The sequence below is a fragment of the Delphinus delphis genome, chromosome 9 (assembly GCF_949987515.2).
Source record: "Delphinus delphis chromosome 9, mDelDel1.2, whole genome shotgun sequence".
NCBI classification, from domain to species: Eukaryota; Metazoa; Chordata; class Mammalia; order Artiodactyla; family Delphinidae; genus Delphinus; species Delphinus delphis.
In genome coordinates, this window is record NC_082691.1 from 59,116,240 (window position 1) to 59,130,239 (window position 14,000).

The window sequence follows — 14,000 nt, forward strand, 5'->3', positions numbered from 1 at the left end:
TTTCATCACTATCCAGTTGGACAATTTTCTGACCAGCAATAATCATTATTCCCTTGGAATTTCAGCCCAGTAAAGAGCAGAGTCAAAATATCCTTAAGAAAAAATTTTTTCCAGAAATTTCTTGCCAGTATTCTCTACTCTGCCTTTTCTATCCTTGCTTTTCACAGCAATCCACCTAGTATGCATTTCTGGAGACAACTGGGTAATCCTTAGAATAAGAACAATCTGAAAAGGAAGAAGCTTCTCATATGGCTTCCAAAATAACCCGGGAACTGGTACAAGGCTCTTCTTTAGTGTTCTGAGCTATAGTAACAAGAATGGTCGTTTGTTTTTTCCCTGTTTAACACACCAATATAAGGGGAAGAAGGGCCTACTCATCACTCTTCTTTCCAAACTACTGCCAATCATGCTTGAAGCTAGAAATCTATGAGGATGAAACCAGACATATCACACTTGAAATTCTCACTCTTAGCATATGCAAAGTAAGAGGTTAGGCGAGGTTCAGTTTGTTTTCCAAATATATACTAGCATTTTGCACTTCAGCACACTTGATCTTTACAAAATTCAGAGAGAAACTGGCAAAGCAAAATGTCATAAACATCGTATTTTCTTATGGCTTTCAATGAAACCTATGCTTTATACTTAAGCTATGAGGAGTACGGGTTTGTTCATTTTTTTTTTAAACTAATCTGAATTAGGTACAGAGTTAACTTTAGAATAAAACTATCAAAAGACACAGACAAACACACACCCAACACTACTCCTAAAGGCCTTCTATAAAAGCTGTTGGGACAGATTTCTTTTAATAATATGACTGAAGAACTGTGCATATTGAGAGGGGTTAAAAATATGACAAGATAAAAACCATTAACTCCCGATACATTATAATTCTTTCAGTAAAACACATAATGATAGTCATAATGTCAAATCAGACTAAATACTGTACTTTATTATTATCGAGCAATAAACTTTGATACACTGTTAGTCGTTAAGTCTTAATGTTGAATAATATAAGCATACTAAAAAAAGTATACATGAACACTGAAACCCATTATTTTTGTAAAGGCCAATTTTGGGTATTTAAAAAGTTGTAAAAGTGCATTTAAATAATTTATTTTTGAAAATAAAAATTTTAAAACACAAGTTAAAAGAGTAAACACATGTGAAACTGTCCTGTGTACTCAATACTTCAACTCCATAGCTAAAAAGATACCCTCTGGCTCCTTTTAATATTCCAAGGAGGTTATTTTAGAGGGTTTAAAACTTCTGGTTTTGCATTTTCTTGTCCCTTTTATTCTTGTAGTTGACTAGATTCAAGCATACAAGACCAAAATCAAAATTGGTTTAAATTACCTAAGTTGACTTTCAGTTGGTTAATGATTCCTCCTATATCTGGGGAGGTGAGGGGGGGCGGGGTTGTCACTGAATGGTGATAGCAATGGAGCATGAAGAAGTATTTCTGTTGATTTTGTTTTTAAATTACAAAAAAAAAAAAAATCAAAGCCTTCTTCGTTATTCTAGCAACCAAAGAAATTCCAAACTTGAAGGTACTGCTCCTTTCATAATATCTTAAAATCCTCTACCTAAAATGTTTTCTTTTTTGCTATGTATCAGGCTAATTCTTATAATAATTCCATGTTGTCATATCGTCCCTTCCTAAATGAGCCTCAACTTGCACACTAAAAAAATGAGGACAATCTGCATTTCATGAAGTTGCTATAAGGATTAAATGGTTTAAAATACACAAATCACCTAGCATGACAGCCTGCCACACCAAAGGTACTTAATAAATATTAGTTGCCTTCTTCTAAAAATTTCTGTATTATGAATTTTAAGGTGATTAAAGATATTCTGAATCTACTTATCGATAAGGCTATGTGCACTTTTATGCTTTCCACTCCATTAAGATTGTCAGGTTTTTTCTAAGGAAGGGGGGGAGGGGAAGCAGCAGACAAAAACTGAAACAGAAAAACAACACAGATGCTATTGCCCTTACTTTCATTCTCATTTTTTTTATAAACTTTACTTTTTATCCCTCTCGTCTATTTTTTCAAGAAATAAAATTTTTCTTTGTCTTTTTGTTAAGAAATCAAGTCTACAACTAGGCTGACATTCTATGTCAAAAGTACACCTAAAAGTGAGCATGGTATATCTTGGTTGCTGAATATTTTATACTGTAAGGGCCTCATGCAGTCTCTTAAAAAAAAAATCACACTGAAGATTACTGACGACTAAGCATTCTCTCTCAGTTATGAATTATTTCACACCACTTGAAGGTTTCACTTGATTAATTTTATATGAAACATACTTTCTCCTTCTTTACTCTCATTCCCGTTGTTTTTTAAGCCACAGAATCCACTGATGACTAAACTCTTTGCATTCCAGTTCATTTCTCAACACCCCAACACCCACCCACCCCAGGAGATGCCAGCATTGTTTGTGAGGAGTTGGAAACAATACACTTCCACTGCTGGTTAATTTACATCAGATTCAGCCAGGCCTGGGGAGCAGTGTGCGGTCTTTTCCCCCTCTTCCTCCTCCCGTTCCCCCCTCCCTTTTTTTAAATTTAAATTACTCTTTTTAATTTAAAAACTTCTGGATGTTTTATTACCTTGGCAGCTTTACTTTTTCTCTGGATAGACGAAAAAGGTAAAGCTTAAACAGTTTTTGTCAGGTTAATGTCTTTTCTTTTTTTTAACACATGTATCTGACATCCAGAATCCATAGTGTATAAAACTGCGATAATGATGTTGCATTTTCCACACTAACTCATGTTTGGCACAATTTCATTGGTTTTTATAACATAAATATCAGCAGCCTCTTTTTCAGCAGCTACACATGTGCTCCTAAACGATATAAAAGGATCTGATGCTTGCTTTTTGCGACTTTCATTCTTTATTTTAGAAAACCACACAATATTATACATGCAAATACAGTAAGTCATTGTTTCCTTGACCAATATTTATAGAAAAGTACAAACTTCTTTAATTAAAAAAATCTAATATTAAAAATACTATGAAGTCTAAAAGCCAGCTTTTCTTTGAAAGCCACATTAACTGTCTCCTTGTCAGCAAAGTTATGGTTTAAAAAAATTTTTTTTCAGATATCTGGAAAAAAATTATGTTAAACTCTTTAATAAAATTTATAATTAAAGCCATCTCAGAGACTGAAATCCTAACTTTCAACCAAAAAATTTCACTGAATTAAATATTTTATCTAAAAATCAAGTAAGTTAAACATGTTCCATCAACACAGTTTACAAATAAGGTAGGCAAAGACTCCCCAACATATGCTAGTGATACAAATAATTAAGAATCACATTTCATCCATTTAAATTTTAAAATACTTCCACCTATGAGACTCCAAAAGTATGAGTACATGATTTTAACTTTTCATATTTACTTTCTGCACTACTTTCTCTTCCCTTCTTATCCTAGCTCCCCCTAAACCCCCAGCACATACAGAAAATAGATCATTTAGGCCAGTGGTATCTGAGTACATTGCCCCTCCTCCTCTACTTAGACAGTCTTGCCTTTTATATCTACGTGGAGGTTCCCATGGCAACACTCACTTACACCAACAGTATTCCAACTGAAATGAGAGAAGCCAAAATCTTAATGCTTCATTACTAAATTACACACACCCTAACTAGCAAGGATTTTTTTCCATTATTTTTAATAAAAAAGTAGATTTCTAGAATTTCAGCAAAAAAAGTCATTTAATATTTTAGAAATAAGTAGAAAAAGTCACTGTAGGCAATTATAAATATATATGCATATTATTACATGAGATTTGCATGTGCTTATTCTTATTACATAAAAGCTGACTCAATTATAATTATAAATGGTAAGTATAATTTTTACTAATCCAGCCTACTGTATCAAATTCTTTTTTTTCCCCCTTAATGTTGGCTACATAGCTCACAAAAACCCTGGTGAGAAATTCTAACAAAAAAAGGCAAGAAGCAATTCATGGACAGCAGGAGGCAATTCCAGAACACAGGCACAATCTTTAAAGAAAAACCACTACAGCTTTTTGATGTTAAATAAGTAGAAATATCAGCATACAACAAAGCTAAGAAGCAGACTGTTGTATCAAGTTTAAAAGTAAAATATTCAGTGTCAAATGTCACGAGCACCTTTGTCTAGACTACTTTCAAATGTGAAATTTTCCTGATTTTTAAAACAAAGTTTTCTTTGTAACACCAAAGGTTCGAATGTATTTAGTTTTAGTACAACACACATTACAATCGAGTTATTCAAAATATAGGGAAGGGGAGGGTTGAGTGTGTACAAAAGCGGGAACAACAAGGTGGGAGGTCAAACATTTACTTTGAAAACATATACATTTCTTAATCAGGCTGTACACACTAAGAAGCCTCAGAGAAAGAGGTGAGAGTATAAAATGAGCAACATTTCATAAAGCTTTTTGATAAATAATCAAAGCTAATCAAAGCTAAGCATTAAACATCTCTCTGTACAGTGAACACATTTTTTAAAAGGATAAAAATCAATAGAATGTACACTGAACCTTATTTATTCTGACAAATACTGTAGCACCTGAATACTTGTATTAAACAATGTTTTCTGTACAGAGTTTATTAACTTATATATGAGTTCATAAAATAGAACATTAATATGTATTTTAATGAAAAAATCTTTTTTATTAAAATTTATAATGAGCCTTTTTTTCCTGCTTTTACATTATCACTTTCTTAAAATGAGCTGATTCAAAAGACTTCCTCAAAACCAGTACAGGAAACTGCAAGAATTTACTTTCCCAAAAACAGCTTTTAAGACATGAACATGAACTGCCTAATGAATCTCATAGTTAGGCTTGTGAAAAGGACCAACTTGCACCTTTCAGAGCTCTTTCCCTCTTTTTAAAAATTCCCATACAGTGAAACCTGCTGACACTTTTTTTATAAGGGCTGGGGCGGGTGTTGAGGGGAGTAGGGCAGTGATTTGCTGCACTGGGGTGGTTTCTGCAACATTTGTGAGGGTTTTATAGGCAGGATCCTCTCTCGAGTGTTTAGACAAGTAAAACAAAACCAAAAAAATAACCAACTGTTAAATGTTCATTTTATTTAATAAAAAAAAAAAGGCAATCCTCTGCAAATGTTTCAACATTTTAATTTACTTTCATTTCAGTATTAACCACCTAAAAGCAAACACTTGCAGACTTCAGAAATCTTTTTCAGTTCTTTGGAGAGAGACATTTAATCAACCTTGATATTAGATGTATTTTTAAGCTAACTTAAAAGCAAAATCTAGAAAAAGTATTATGACCTCTCCTGAACAAAAAAGAATGTATTTTAAAATCCTCCCTTTATCACAAGCAGGTTTGGATGCAATGCCACCTGGTGGCACAGAAAAAAAATTTTTTTAACAAGGCTTAGGTTTTTAGAAACTGAGCTGTTCTATGAAACACCAACCATCCCTTTTGACTACTCTGCCTTCCTCCTAAACAAGCTATTCATCCCATAGTTTAACAATAACAGCTAATTTTTATTTTCAAACTTTAAAAATTTTAAGCAATTAACTGCATGCGACAATTTCCTTAGTGTTTAAATATCATAAAGGAAGCAAAACATTTTTTTTCAAAAACCTAAATTGTACGAAAGCTTTAATTTTTAAAAGGTGAAATTCTTAAGAATCGGGGGTATAGGGACAGAGTAACCAAACTGCTTTGTAAAATTACACTGTATAATTAATTCCATGGTAAGAACGTTTTTATGGTGTGTTTTGGTGACCTTTTATTACCATCAAGTTCACAATGCTGGTGGGCTGCCTTTTAATCCCTCCGCAGACAAAGGCCCTAAATAAACACAGATCCCTTCCTGGGAAAAAGTCCACTCTGGTTAAATGGTAAGGAAATGAGTAAATCATTAGTAATCTTTAAAGCCAAAGCTATAAACTCAAGTTACCTTAAGTTGAAATGAAAGTGTCCTGCAAGAGTTTCAAAGTTCTGTCACAGATAGAAATCTCCAGCTCTTGACTCCAGACTAGGCGCCAGCTGATAAACAAACAATTTAAGTCAAGAGCTGGAGAATTCCCAGCTTTTTCATTTAATGGCTTTGGCCCAGAGTATTTACTGCCTCCAGTTTTATTCTCACTTAGCTCTAAGAGGAAATTTAAACTCATCATTATCTTAAAGCCCCATATGGGTAGCAGTCAGCTCACCTGATAGAGCTCCGCTTACTCAGTAGAAGTTTGAGTCTCAACTAGAAGTGATGTCATAATGTAAACTAATTAACTAGAGTTTTAGGTTGACTTTTTAACAGGCTAAATAAATTTTGTTCAATATAGTTTATATTCCCACTTGGGGTAGTAACAATTCCAAAAAATTTAATTCTGCAGTTTTAATCCAAACTACCAGCTAAAATGGAGGACAGCGTAATGGCTTTCTCACTCCCCGACAGGGGCGCCCACCCTGCCTCCCTCTACCGCCACTCTCACCCTTGTCCACTAGCCCTTGAATATTATATAAAGCAACTTTTCTGCATAAAATATAGACTATTCCTATTAACTTCAAAATACCCAGTGTTGCTGGGTGTGTTTCCTAACAGAGCAGTGTGTAAGATTTAAGATGTAAATGCTCAATCATGAAAAGCTGTTGATTTTATACGAGTACTAATAAGAATATAAAAGTACAGCCCAATTAAAGCCCATGAGATACCATCAAATATTTCTAAATGCTGTTTTTAAAAGTTTGCTACTAAAGATTATAGATCTCAAAGTCAGAACTATACTGTTGCTCCTATTCCTTTCTCAAAATTATCATTTACTTTTAGAGAAAAATCTCATCTCTACTCAGGATTTTATGTCAAAATAATTCTTTCAGCTATCTGAGTGTTTGCAGATATTTGACAATTACAATAAATCAACTATCCTTCCGCTAGCTGCTTATCTAATGAAAAAATGCTGCAAGAAAATTTTTATAGCCTAAGGTAAAGGGTTAATGTGGCATTAATGCAAAGAAAAATTCTTTCCCACTTCTTAATCTTCAGAAAGTTTTATAAACCTACCTTGGCTGGAAAAGCAAATTAACTATTTCAGTGTCTGCCAAGACTATTTTTCTACTCTTTAATATATGTACATCGTACATTAACAATGTTGGCTACTTGAGACCAAGTATTACCCTCACACGTAAGACTTAGTGGAAATGAAATATAATTAATGATAAAATCACTTGTATGCCTGGCCTCATATTATATTTCACTTTAAAAAAACTCCTTACGAACAATGTTACCTTAGAGACTGCAGTGGATAAACATTCTGATGACCACAACTAATAGTCAATAACTCAATAAAAAAAGATGTCAGATACAAATCTTAAAATTCTTAATACTCTTCTAAAAGAGTCCACATTTCTCCATCGCTGGAGGTAATCTCAGCTAAATACAAAACAATAACAAAAACCCTCCACCTTCAGGTCAAGTTAAATTACTTAAGGCAGAAGGGAGATGGCGAGTCGGCTATCATACCTTCATTGGCCACGTGGGGAGGATGGCTACTATGAAGTGTGCACGTATACTTAAATTTTTCACAATTAAAACACCCCAAGTAAAACAGAATTGTATGGCAAATATATACAGAGAAGGACCTAACCTCAACTTAACATACTTTTCAACTGCTAACATTATCAAACTTTCTTTAAGAAAATCAGACATCTAAAACACTGCAAGTAAGTCTGATAATGGTTTGATTGCGATGACAAGGCCCTTGTCAAATTCTTAATTCCACTGCATCCTCCCACTTCACCCCCAATAGCTATCCAGGGATCACAAACAAAACACAATAAAGACATAAGGGATACTGGAACTAATTTCACACTGCTTAGGCATCAATAGATGTTAATGAAAAATAAATTATATACAATTAATAGCTTTAGAAGGTTTATTTACTAAATCTACTTCACCTTTATATAAATACTGCTAGGCAGTCCTGAACTATGTGACCAGACCCAGTTGTGTCTGGTCTGACTTACATCCTGAATGGCAATGAAAGGACATTAAAAATACCCTGGGATTACTTGAGGCAGGACCCCTGCCTTATCCACGCTCTTTCCAACAGACCCATGTGAGGAGAACCCTCCACCACAGGACAGAGCCTGGCAAGAGCAACTCTGGTAACGGTTACTTGACTGGAAATTGCAATGCAGTTAAAATCTGGCCTGCAGATTTGGAGATGAGGGAATCGCAAACTGCAATAGAGTAAATTCTTAGAAATAAACTAGGTTCTTGTTAGCAATAATATCACTAACAATAACTGATAGCAATAATACAAACACTGAGTGAAGTGATCACTTTGCCTTCTCTAGCCCACTCTTCTACTATTTTCTGAGGAGACAAATTATTAAAGCTGCCTCAACCATGTTATCTTGGGCAGTGAGTCAGCAGTCTTCTCTAAACATGCTAAGAACTCATTAACACCTTATGCAGGGACTCTTGTCCCTGACAACTGTTGTAAGGGAGTCTCAGGCACGCCAAAGAATGTAAAAAGAGGTTTTTATGGGCACCTCTTCTTTGGGACTAATTTCAAAGAAATCCTTGGAATTTATTTACCAAACATTTCTGAACCACTCTGTGCAAACTGGAGAAAATCCCAGGCAAAATGTATTCTCCAGAGACAGAAAGGATACTTAATGGATCAGGGTGATAAGTAAAATTATGGTTAAATGTAAGTGGATATCATAATTAACCCATTTCTGGGTGTACTGGTACTGATGAATCTTATGTCATTTCTGAGGAAATGGATTTGTCCATTAAATCAAGTTAAAGAAAATTTTAATTACTTGAGCTACTAACGCTTTAAATACCACAAATCAGACCAAGCAGAAGCTCACTTTAATATTTTTCAAGATAGAATAATCCAAGTCTCTGAGACAGAAGTCAATGCCACAAAGTACTTTTAAATTTTATAATAAATAACAGAATCGATCATTTTAAAAGCATCATAGTAGTACAATTCTTTAAAGGGAAGAACCCATGAAAATGAATTATCTTAATCATGTTAAATCAACTTATTTCAAATCATTAAAAAAAAAAATGTTACTGATGTAAGACTAAAATCTAAGAATAAATACTGCACACAATACTGCTGTGTAATCAAACAGCTTGTGAGAGCATCAAAGACCTATTGATAGCCCGTTCCCCTCCATACATTCTAAACTATGGCAAATTCAGTTATATGAAATTTGATAAAAGAATCTGCTTTTGGACAGAAATAGCAATGTTTCAGCCCAAAGCCAAGTAAAATTGCCAAGTTATAAACCTCTCTAAGAAAATGTTTTAATGGAAATACCAATAGACCTTTAACCATAATGCTGTTTGGTGCCAAAATATAAATAATTTTTGTTTTTGTGCTCCCTTTACCATAAATTAGGTACAGGTCAAGTGGAAAAACAGTAGGTATCCAGCTCAGTGAGCAGTTCCCGTTCAAGGCCAAGACTTGCACACTTGATTTTAAAAACAATAATGGAGTCTATATGAGACTTTCATTGAAGAATTTAGCAAGCAAGTCTATCTCTCTAAGAGAAAGTCCTTAATAGGTTTTGTGCTTACTATTCCATATTCTAAGAATATCTCAAACAAATTACTAAAACTTAACCCAGCCAAGTAAGTAGAGTATTAAATCTGGTTTCCTGGTAGGGAACTGTTATACAAACACATACACACAAGTTCAATTATTTAATTTTGATATTAATCCCTAACCGGAGCAATATTTTAGCAAATCTATGAGGCTTGCCAGCACAGAAAGCCTGGGGCTAACTACAAGGGCCACTTCAGAGTCTCTTCAACTCAAGGTTTCTATGCAAACCTACAGACATACTAGGCAATCAGTGAGCTTATTCTTCAATTATTCAAGCACAGTTAAGTGCTATAGTTATGCTCTTGGAGCAGACTGAACAGTAGTCATTAGTCTCAAACAATAGTTTTTAATTTGCTTTATGTCTAGCATTCATTATACAAGAGAGCTAATCAAATTGGAACTAACATTGTGATAGCAGACCCATTCCATACTAAAAAAAAATGCATGTGTCCAAATTGGTGTGACTAAACATTTCACGTTAAAGGATTACAACTTTCATAAAGATGTGATTTACACAAGACAGATAAACAGATTAGGGCATCATACTTATGAGGCCAGTGTCATGGGCTACTAGAGAGCCTGGTTAGCTTTAGTTTGAGAACCACAAACGGTTAAACAAAGGCACGGTATTAGACATATGGGGAGTCAGTGTAAAGATCATTCAGTTTAACTAACTCCGAGTGAAACTACCTGCTAAATCCTAGGGATACAAAGATAAATGTTCCACAAACATACCAAGCTTGTCCATGCCTCAGAGCCCTCACAGAGCACCTCCATCTACTGAGAACACTTTCCCTTGACTGCACATTCAGATCTCTGCTTAAATGTCACTTCCCCAGAGAAGGCATCCTGTCCACTCTATGTAAAAGAGCCCTCCCCATAGTCTCTGTCTCCTTAACTGTTTACTCTGTTTTTTTCCTTCATAGTACTTATCATTGAAATTATTCTTGTTTACTTGTTTATTCTCTCTATTCCTACCAAATCATAAGCTCCATGAGGCAAAAGATGTTCACTATCTTTAAAGCTCTAACTCTAGTACCTAGAACATACCTAGTATATAAGTACTCAATAAATGTTTATTATATGAAATCAGCAATCAAGGTGCTCTCAGCATAATAGGATTAGAATGTATAATCAGAAAACAGGATATAATCTTGTAAGAATTATATAAATACAATAATTTAAGTATAAGACATTTCATTAAAGAAAAAATGAAGACCTTCATTTTTAGAGTTACTTTTAAAGTTCCAGGCTCTCCCTAATATCCAAGTAAACTTCTTTTAACTTATTAACAGAAGTACAGCAGAAAATGAAACTAAAGGTGGTAGGAGAATTATAGGAACTAACTAATTTCCTTTCTTCCTTGCTTAAAGAATATTTACTAAAGAACCATCAAATCGAATTCCAAATTCCACTGGTTCCCCCTCGGATATAATCAGGAATCATCTATAAGATTTCTAGTTGATCTTCAACATAAATTTTCCATTTCTAGAACTAAAAATCCTTCTCTAGCCCTAGAATCGGCTGTATAAATCAGATCTGGTGTTACTCTCTCTCTTTAAATATCCATAGAGGTGAATATAAGATAAAAGTCAAATTAAGTATTAATAGAGCAGAAGAAACACACAAGGTAACAGTAAGGCTCTATTTCTTAAACTGGGAGGAGAGTACACATGGGCCTGATGTATACTTATACTTGGTACCTTTATAATTTTATAAATATTTTGTATATAAATTCAATATTTAACAAAAATTGAAAAAAAAATGTGTTACTCCCTGCACTCAAAAAGCTTAAATTCTACAGGAGGAAGTGAATCAATGCCTATAAATATAATGTAATGTGGGCTTTGATAAAAGCATGTACAGTTTGACAGCTTCTAAAGGAAGCACCAAATGGGCTGAGGCATGATCTATGCTACAAAGTGTTAACTGTACAAGTAGAAAAGTTACTCACATTGGTTTCAGGATGATAATGATAGCAGTTTAAGCATCACTTGCTTTTGATTTTTTTAAAAAGTCACATGGAATTTAAATAAAATTATATTATTTGTAATAAGGATGATGTATAAAAAGCTGCAATAATGAAACCTGAGGAAAACCTTCAATGTATTACTCCATGGGCTAGTAAAATGATACAGTAAAGATTCTTTTCATTGCATTCCCCAGAATAAAAGTTAGTAGAAAGCAGAAGAAGGGGCTGGACTAAAGAAATGAATCACTATCTCAAAAATCTATGCAACTTCAAATTCATCTAGGTTAAAAAAAAGCTTGTCCTTAAAATGCTAACCACAGAATAAGGAGTATAATATGTTCCTATTTTAATTTTTAGAATACTACTGTATTTGTAGGTAATAGCTGTATATAAATACACAAAAATGCATTTTTTTTAAATCTAAGATAAGGAACAAATGAGGGGTGAGGGAAAATGGACAAACATGGGGGACATTTTTTAAGGTTTTATTCAAATTACCTCAAATAATCCATGTTTAAGACTGACAAATATAGAACCTCTATAAAATTGTGGTCCCATCTTGGGTATCTAACTTGGGTATCTATGCTTTTTCCAGGTCCCTTTTCCTTAATTTTATTTAGTTAAAATATAATGATTTTTAAACCAGTCAACTCTAACTTACAGAAAGTTTCCTCTATTTTATTTTAACTGAAAAAGTGGAGACATTTTTAATCCATCGTATTAAAAATATAAAGATAATAACTATGAGAAGACAAACATAAGCTTCTATTATATACTGGCTAATCTCATAATGATCGTGTCAACCGATAAATTATCACAAACCACCTCTACACAAAGCTTCCAGTCTATAAGCACAGATTCAAGTATTCACTATTACAAATTAACATTTTTGCATTCTTAAACTACAAAAGTGGGTTTAAAAACAGCTTGATAAGAACAAGGAGTAATTTCAAAGTTTTATCCCAAGGAAGACTATATTATTTTTAAAACTTAAAATAACACTTAAAAAATCAAGTTGGTATTCTTCATTATCAAATGATAATTTCAGGCTATACTCTTGAAGCAAAAGATCAACCAACAGCAAGATCATATGTACCATGTATCAATTTTTTAATTAAATCACAGAACCACTCAAAGAAGAATTGTTCACTTTATTAAAACCATTCTACAAAAAAAATACCAACACCAAGCTTAAAACTGCTTATTAGTATTTTATGATCAAAGATCCATACCACATTATAAACCTTTACACCCCAAATCCTACTTAACCAAGTCAATATAACCATTATAGGGGCTAAAAATTATTTATACCTCCACCTATACTCAAATGTGGTTTGGGATATAAGATACCTTTACAAGACCATTAGGTTCTTTATGAAAAAAATAAACTGATTTAAATCATTATATATATATATATATTTTTTTTTTTTCTTGCGGTTACACAGGCCTCTCACTGCTGTGGCCTCTCCCATTGTGGAGCACAGGCTCCGGACGCGCAGGCTCAGCGGTCATGGCTCATGGGCCCAGCCGCTCCACGGCACGTGGGATCCTCCCAGACCAGGGCACGAACCCATGTCCCCTGCATTAGCAGGCAGACTCTCAACCACTGAGCTACCAGGGAAGCCCTATTTTATTATTTTTGAATCCCAAAGCCAACAATCGAGTTTAATATAATAGGAGTAAAATTGCTACTCCATTGTATACTGCTATATTGCTATAATTACATATGTATGTATGTGTATATGTATACAAATACATATGTGTGTATGTGCATATATATTATATTCGATCTTGCTATTAGTATTTTATATACTATTAAGCTTTTAGAATTTTATTAGTGGGTCTCCTTGTCCTCTGATTGAGATGATGATGATTTCTAAGTATGTCAATGTTGTGAAATTTATTTATTTATAGACCTTCTAATATTAAGCCATCTGTACATACATGAGATAAACCAAACTAGGTGGTAGTGTTTGATCTCTTTCATACGCGGTTGGATTTAGTTTGCTAATATACTTTATAAAGTTTTTACTTCTATATTCATGACTGATGTAGACCTACAGTTTTTCTCTTTCATAATGTTTCCGTCTGGTTTAATTATCAGAGTTATACACATCTTACAGAGTGAGTTGGGGAAGCATTTCCTCTTTTTGTATTGCCTGGAAAAGTTTGTATAAAATTGAGATGGGGTTCGAGCCCTGGTCCGGGGAGATCCCACATGCCACGGAGCAACTAAGTCCATGCGCCACATCTACTGAGCCTGTGCTCTAGAGCCCGTGAGCTACAACTACTGACCCTGCATGCTACAACTACTGAAGCCCGCGTGCCTAGAGCCAGTGCTCCGCAACAAGAAAAGCCACTGCAATGAGAAGCCCACACACTGCAACAAAGAGTAGCCCCCGCTTGCCACAACTAGAGAAAGCCCGCACGCAGCA

General features: G+C 34.2%; 1 protein-coding gene across 2 annotated transcripts in view; it reads right to left on the bottom strand.

The window, feature by feature from the left end:
* Positions 1–14,000, bottom strand: part of HIBADH (3-hydroxyisobutyrate dehydrogenase) — a 104,795-nt gene that overhangs the window by 66,490 nt on the left and 24,305 nt on the right. The gene's annotated exons all lie outside the window — the stretch shown is intronic.